Source organism: Cynocephalus volans, chromosome 8 (genome assembly GCF_027409185.1).
Source record: "Cynocephalus volans isolate mCynVol1 chromosome 8, mCynVol1.pri, whole genome shotgun sequence".
NCBI classification, from domain to species: domain Eukaryota; kingdom Metazoa; phylum Chordata; class Mammalia; order Dermoptera; family Cynocephalidae; genus Cynocephalus; species Cynocephalus volans.
The window spans coordinates 97,276,729-97,284,058 of NC_084467.1; positions in this window are offsets into that span (position 1 = coordinate 97,276,729).

Sequence of the window (7,330 nt, forward strand, 5' to 3'; positions counted from 1 at the left end):
CATCCAGCCACTTTCTCCAAATGGCCACAGACGATTCTAACAGCAATTGAAAAGGACAAGAACTTTCCTTTCCCTGGTCCCATTGTTCTCTGAGCATTTGTTTTATTTATTTTTTAATCAGTAAAACTGGGGACTCAAATTAGTTCTCCAGGATTCCTTCCTCATTAACAACCAACAAGTATTGAGCACTGTGCTGAGACTTCATACAGAAGCATCAGCAGCCACCATTCCTGTTGGAGAGGAAGGGGCAGCACAGTCTTTGCTTCAAGGTCTTAGATTAGTAGAGAAAATGCACAATTTGAAGCGCACATAAACACATCCTTGACGGCAGGTTCAAGTGGCCCTTCTAACCATCACAGAGTCCACGAAAGGAGCTGGAGTTTCAAGAAGGCTCCTCCATTCCACCCTCCAGCTCCCCTCCCATTCTAAGCCTGTGCCATTTGCCTGACCTCTCAACCCTCAAAGACTTCAAGAGGCCACGACTTGATGGTGGCAGAGCCATGCATCCCCAGGCCCTCACATCTCTCTGTAGCAGGATCCTGAGAGGAGTTTGGGGGGAAGTGGCCCCAAGTGCTCCCCCCTCCTCATTACCATGCTCAAAGGCGTCCGCTTCAGTTATCCCCAGCACACGGTGCCCAACCAGGACGGGAGGGAGGGGTGGAGAAAGGGCAATAGCAAACTTGCATCACTCTTCCACTTAATCTTTATAACAGCTCCCTTGTTGATAGGAAAGGAAAATGAGGTCTGAAAATGACTTACCCAAGGTCCTATGACATATAGGTGGTAAAACCAGCATACAAAAGCAAACTTGACCCCAAACCTGCCTCCTCACCACTAAGCTGTCAGACCTAGCATTCACCTGTTCACATCCACTAGTTAGCCCTTCCCGCATCTCCAAATGAGCTTTCTGTCCCACCTAAAGAAAGCCTCCATCAAACTCCTTCCTAGTGAGGTCACAAGTTGTCTCTGAAACAAACTGCTCTACCCACTCCTGCCAAAGGCCGGTCCTTCCATCTTCTCTAATACGTGGCCTGGGGCGTGCCCAGCCACTTGAACATTTGAAACCCTTTGCTCAGAAAAGATCTCTCCAGTCTTCTCACCCCCCTCGTCGCCCCCCCCCCGTCCCCAGCCATCCCATGTTATCAACCTCATCCTTCCTTCCTTCTGCAGGAGGGGGTGACTTCTCCCAGTCCAGAGGCCTGAGGGCTCCGATAGCCCTGCCAGGTGGCATCTGGGTCCTCACAGCCATTGCCGGAGAGGCCCAATGTTCCAGCCCCCCTCTGAATGTTTGCTGCTTGGCAGGACCGAGTGACCCAGTTTCCCCGGCGGGGAAGCTGGCTCTTGGGCTGCGCAGGGCTTAGCATCTGCGTGTCTCTGCTGCCCTCTGCCGGTCGCCGGGCACGAGGTGCGCCAGCGCAGGCAATCCCACGCATGGGCCGCTGTGGGAATTGACTCTCAGCCCTGTAAATGTTTGCTGAATTAACTGAATGAATGAGTGGATTGTGTACAGTTCTGGGCTCTGGGACCTCAAGTGGCTGAAGAGACTTGGAGTGTCTTCACAAAACACTGACTTCTGCTGAGCTGGGCCTTGGCTCCCAGCCCACCTCCTCCTTGGCAGTCCTTCCTGTCTTCCTGCAGACCCTTTCTCTCCTCTCCCTCACAGCACGTTGCATTCCTAGGATGGTCTAGCCTTTCCCAGGCCCAGGTTGACTAGTTTCATCACTCCCTGCCTTTTTACAGTTTCCTCTACCACACTCCCATTGAATGGTCTCCAGTCTCTGCTTGAATGCCTCCAGTGACAGGGTACTCATTATCTGTCACATCGGCCTTTTCCACTTTCTGAGGGCTATAATCCAAAACACGCTCTTCCTTTCTACTTGACACTAAATCTGTCCTCTGACACTTCCATTCAGAGACCCAGTTCCTGCCTCTTGGGTGATCACTCAGAAGTCTGACCTGTCCATTCTGTGATAGCCTTTCAGCTCCTTGAAGGCAGCAGCCACACCCCCAAGACTTCTCTTCTCTCCTCCCCAACCTTCCAAGCTCTCTACTTCCTGAGAGGTTTATCTTAATAAGGGGGTCTTGAAAACCAAAAGGTCTGGGAGACTCAGCCAACGAATCTCCAGGGGTGGAATTCTAAAAGGTGAAGGTATTTTTAGTTTGAAGACCATTTGAAAGGCAACTGTCTGCCTACTCCTAGGAGAAGCCCTAAATAACAATACGGGATAACTCTTTAATCACTACAGTCAGCCCTCCATATCCACGGATGCCAAACCCACAGATATGGAAGGCCGGCTGCACTACTCCATTTTATATAAAGGACTTGAGATTCTGTAGATTATAGTATCTACAGGGGTCCTGGAACCAATCCCCTATGAATACTGAGGGATATGTATTTGCACAGTGTTTTAGATTTAGAATTTACAAATTCTTTCACAGGCACTATCTCAGTGAGTGAAAGTATTTTCATACCAATTTTAGGGAAGAAGAAAGTGAGGCCTCAGGGCTGAGCCCGTGGCGCACTCGGTAGCGTGCTGCGCTAGCAGCGCGGCGACGCTCCCGCCGCCGCGGGTTCAGATCCTATATAAGGATGAGCGGTGCACTCCCTGGCTGAGCGCCGGTCACGGGAAAAAAAAAAAAAAAAAAAAAAAAGTGAGGCCTCAGACAGGAACATTGCTTTACTTGTGATCATACAGGAAGCAAAAGACAGCTGGCACTCAGTTCTGATCTTCTGATTCTAAGTCTACCATTCTTTCTACAAAAGCATTCCTGCTTCTGCCTGTTGAGAATGTAAAAAGGAAAAAAGGAAGACAGAGAAAAAGTATTGAGCAATTACTATGTGCCAGACACTGTTCTAAGGGCTCAACAAACATGTTCAAAGCAACCACATAAGGTATGCACTATTATTATTATTCCCATTTTACTTTTCAGGGTTAGTAAGTCAAAATCCAGCATGTTAACCCATGCAGTCCAGCTGCAGGGCAGACCCCATCCATGCCTCCACCACTCTCCATGCTTGCCTGGGTTTGTGCACACATCATTCTTTGTTTCTCTCCTTGCCTCTCATTTACCTGACCAATGACACTGTGAAGCAAGTTAAAGATGAGCTCCCCAGGGGTGACAGTGGGGAAACCTTCCTTCAAAGGCAGTGTGGTGTGATGGTTAGGAGTCCAGAGGCCGGTTCAAGTCCTGGCTCTGCCACCTTCCAGTTGAGTGTCCTTGGGCAAATCATTCAACCTCTCCTCCCCTCGGTTTCATCGTCTGTAAAATGGAAGTACCCTTAGCACCTATCTCACTGTGTTTCTGTGAGTTGTGAGTAAGCATTTTTGTTAAGTGCTTAGAGAAGTCAATTTGTATTATTAAATCTGAAACTTTGGCCATTGGAAGTGACTGGGGCAAAGTCCGGAGGGTGAGTTAAAGCAAGGGCCATCCTGTGGGAACATACAGGGAAAGAGGCCTTAAGCCCAGATGGAAAAGGCGTGGGGGGATGGCTGAGAGAGGAACTAATGGAAGACCCGGATGACTTTTGGTCATTCTGCTTCTCTGAATTAAAAGGATCTTTCTGGGACAGCTAATCCAATGAGGCAGCGAAGCAGACAGGAGTCTCCAGTCTCAGCCAGAGGCCTTGGAGGAAATCCCATGCTTCCCAAGACCAGGAACACACGGCATTAACATAAATAAGTCTTGGGGGATATGGGGTTGGGGGAGGCTCTCTTTGGCCTCTTGAGAAAATGTGACAGCAGGAATATAGGATCCAAATGCTTTTACATATGGCTTCAATCTAGTTCCATATTCTGTTCTCAGGAACAATACAGATCTGCAGCAGAGCTGTATGAGTTCTAAGCTGATAATACACCAATAATAATAGCTAACATCTATGAGGGATTCCCATGTACTCGATGCAGTTCTGAACATTCACTTGTGTTTACTCATTTAAGTTTTACCTCATTGCTTTGACATTGGTATTAGCCCCACTTTACCCAGGAGGAAAGGGACATACCAAGAGATTAAAACACTTGACCATTATCATGCAGCAAGTAGTGACCCGAGTCAGAGGATGAGAACCAGGCCCTCTGACTCCAGGTCCAGTATTCTTAACCATGGTGGAAAGCCAGCCATTACTCTCATTTCAAAAATAATTGAAATATTGAAAAATCTTTACGTTGTTTGAAAATTCAACTGGATCTTTAAAGGCTTCAGGAAGGCAGGTTTCCCTCATAGCATTTTCTCAGAACCAAATGCTGCCATCAGTAACATCCTCTATTCCTCCAGCAGGTGTCTGGGTTCTTGCTCCATGATAGGTGTTATATTAGGACCTGGTGATGCTGCACGGAGTGACACAGACTCAGTCGCTGCTCCAGTGGAGTTTTATGATTTGGTGAGGCAGAGAGATCCTGGTCAAATAGTCACACAGTACATAATTCCACACCATGTTGAGTGTTATGAAGGAAAAGTCCAGAATGCTCTAAGAGTGCATGGTGGGTGTTGGGAACTGCCCTAGACAGTGGGAGAGAGGGTATGGGGGCAGGAAAAATTTTGTCTTTGAGGTGTGTAAATGAAATTTTTTCATATGAAAGAACATCTTTTTCTGAGGTTATTTCTGAGTGAGTGTAAATAACAGATGTGGACTTGAATTTCACTCAGAAGTTCAATACTTACTTCCTACCTCTTGGGAGAGGCTCAGAGGTTTAGATGTAGGAAAACTTCTCCAAGAAACTTCTGAGACTGCATAGTCCCTGGGTGAAGAAAGAGAAAAATGCTTCTCCAGTGTCCAGAGTGAGCTGGCATCATGGTATCTTCATTGATCCCAGGACCTTGCAGTGCCCTGGCTCTCCTTTTTAGAAATGGCAATTCCTACATATTTGGCATGCCTCAGCCTTTTGTAGCAGAGTGACGTTGTTAGGAGCCCTGACTCTGGAGTCATACTGATGCTTGGGGTCAATTACTTAATTCCTATAGGCCTCAGTTTCTACTGTATAAAATAGGTTAGTAATAGTATCTATTTCCAGGGTTAATATGAGACATAAACTAGATGAAACATATGAAGCACCTTAGAATCATGCTGGGCATGTGAAAAGTTGTTGCTTTGCCTCCCACAGATTTGTCACCCCTTTTCCCCTGTGTGATGGAGCCACAAAGATTACTCAAAGCCCATCTCTTCTGAGCAGTGAGAAGCCCCCAAAAGGGGTTAATCTCCTGGGACCTTCAAGATAGAGGCATTCCTTCCATTTGGGAAATTAACCACGAATTGGGGTTCTCTTCCTGCATTTATTCTCTAGACCAAGAAGTTACAGGAAGATAACATAGGTGGGGGTTTTGCTAAGTACAGTTTAACAAGTTTAACAATAGAAGCTGGTAACATTCAGTAAAACAGGTAAGGTCACATTCCATAATGCAATTTGCAACAAAAGCTTGATTTTAGCAAACATTTTCTTCTTACAGCAATTTCCTAGTGTCTTTACGTATCTATCAGTAACCTGTCTGTCTTTGAGCCAGCAACCTTGCTGTGTTACAATTCTTTATCTTACAACAGAGACTATATAGCCTGGGGGAAGTTTCCTGTCCTTTGCAAGGTCAATATTTGAAACTGCAAGGCTTTGGAAAATCAGGCCCTGTGAAGTACATTTGCTTTATGCATACTCCACAACAAGTGTTCAGTCAGAGTTAGTAAGTACAGCCTGCAGCTTTAGATGTGAAAGGTTAGCATACTCAGATGAATCTGCATTTATCTCAAGATATTACATGGAATGTCATTTCTTCCTAATGAAACCATTGTTTAAGTTGTCTCCATTCCTTTGTCTCCTTTTTTTCTTTCTTTCCTGTTTACCTGTCTATTTACATTATCTAATTCTATAAACCTTCAGGGAGACAGGTTGCACGTTATAAAATTGCTTGGGTGTTCTTATATGAAAAGAGAATCAATATGGAAATGGAATTCTGTTCAGCATTCCCAATAGTTATTTATAAAATTTACCCAGAGGGAGAAACAGAACTCTAAATATAAAAACCACATAGAAATTTCTATTTAGGGATTCCCAAAGTGATTTATTTTTAATGTGTTATCAGGATTGTGAAAGCTATTGTTAAATTTCAGATACCATGGGGTGGCAGGAAAACCCCCAAGTGAATTTTTCTCACATGTCTTCTGGGACCCAGTGGAGGAGGGATCTCCAGAAGTGGCCTTCTGAGCCCAACCACACACCAGAGCTGCCTCAGTGGTGGTTCTTGGCAGTGCACTTTGGGAATGCCTTTCCCTGTCTCCAAAGCAGTAATGAATCTACAAAGGGAAAGAAGATCCTATGGGGCATCAGTGCCTCGGTGTGTACTGGGTGTATGAAATCTATATCCAGTTTCTGGATCCTCTGAGGGCATGAAAACAGCTTCTGCTCGCACAGGCTCCAAGTGAACACACTATCATTTACCTCCCTCCATCAGCAATGGCTGAAATGCTGCCTCTCCAGGCAAAAATAATTGCTCATCATAATTATACTTGGCATTTGGGCAACACTTTATAGCCACTAATTAGTTGAATGCACATAGCACCCTGCGAGACCAATAAGGATCCCAGCTCGACTTGTGGGCAGCGAAAGAAGGGGTGAGGAGCAGGATCTCAGGCAAAGCTCAGGTCAGGGAGGCCCTGCTTCCCAGGCCCTGCTTCCACCCTGATCGGAGCAGCAAGCTCTGGGCAGCCGGCAAAAGTGTTGGCTTTCTTCTCCCTCGGAAAGACAATGAGATGGAGGTTTCCTAAACCATATCTTCTGCTATGGTAAGGGAAATGAAAACAGTACACTCTGAGCAATCTCTATATCAATCAGAGGCCCTGGTTAATTGATTGCCAAGCATCTCTTGAGCTCCATCTATAATGTACAGTCAACATGCTGCATAAAGACATGTTGGTTGACAACAGACTGCATATATGACGGTAGTCCCATAATATTATAATGGAGCTGAAAAATTCAAATTGCGAAGTGAGTCGCAGCTGTTGTAACACTGTAGTGCAACACATTACTCACATATTTGTGGTCATGCTGGTGTAAATAAACCTACTATGCTGCCAGTCCTATAAAAGTCTAGCACGTACAATTATGTACAGTACGTAATGCTTGATAAAGATAAGAAATGACTATGTTACTGGTTTATCGATTTACTATACTATACTTTTTATTATTATGTTAGAGTGTACTACTTATTAAAAAAAAGTTTACCCTATGCTGTGTTACTCTGGCAGCTGCCTCGTGTGGCTCGTATTTACCATGTCTCCTGATTGCATCATTTTGTGTGTGTGCTTGATTTAATCTCATGTAGTTTTGTTCATCATGTCCCCTAAGTG